Source organism: Parasteatoda tepidariorum, chromosome 6, assembly GCF_043381705.1.
Source record: "Parasteatoda tepidariorum isolate YZ-2023 chromosome 6, CAS_Ptep_4.0, whole genome shotgun sequence".
NCBI lineage: Eukaryota > Metazoa > Arthropoda > Arachnida > Araneae > Theridiidae > Parasteatoda > Parasteatoda tepidariorum.
In genome coordinates this window covers 10,763,002-10,763,717 of record NC_092209.1, presented here as the reverse complement: position 1 = coordinate 10,763,717, position 716 = coordinate 10,763,002, and positions in this window count along the sequence as shown.

The following is a 716-nucleotide window of genomic DNA, read 5'->3' as shown; positions in this document are numbered from 1 at the left end:
TTAGTTGTACAAAGTACTTCAGCCAAAACTTGGGAGCCACGTAAGAGAATTATCTATATTATATCAGAAACACATCATTGAAAGGCAGAATGCTTTGGGGTTTTCAAAACAAAGCAAACGTTGCCACCGGCGGAAAAGAAATACAGCCAAAATTTGGGAGCCACGTAAGAGAATTATATATAATAGATTATCATCACGATTACGAAGCAAGATACAAAATACAAGCCTCGGAATTTCAGTCAAATATTTTAAATCATTCTTGAAAGATTCCGTTACTTGTAAGTTCATTTGAATTCGCTACTCACTTTATTGATTTTGTTTTGTTCTGTATTTTCGTTACACTTTATTTCCATTTTTTTGCTTGATATGTTTTGTATGGTATGCAGCGATGCCAACTGCTCCGAACACGCCAAAATAATTTTTAAAAAAAATCGGTATATAACTAAAAAGTAAATTCTGCAAATATTTAATAACTATTTTTGCTTGCTTTTTATTAGGTATAGCATGACGTAAATACTAAAAAGGGGTGAATAATATAAGGCTACGAATTATTTAGAAATAGAGGTGGATCACCAGTACTTCAGATTATTTCAGTAGGGGAGAGTGGGGTCAATTGTAACATTTTTTACTTAACTATTTTTAACTAACAAAAAATCCAATATATTATTAGTATTAATTGACAGACGAGTAAAGTAGACTATCCTCTACTAGAAAAA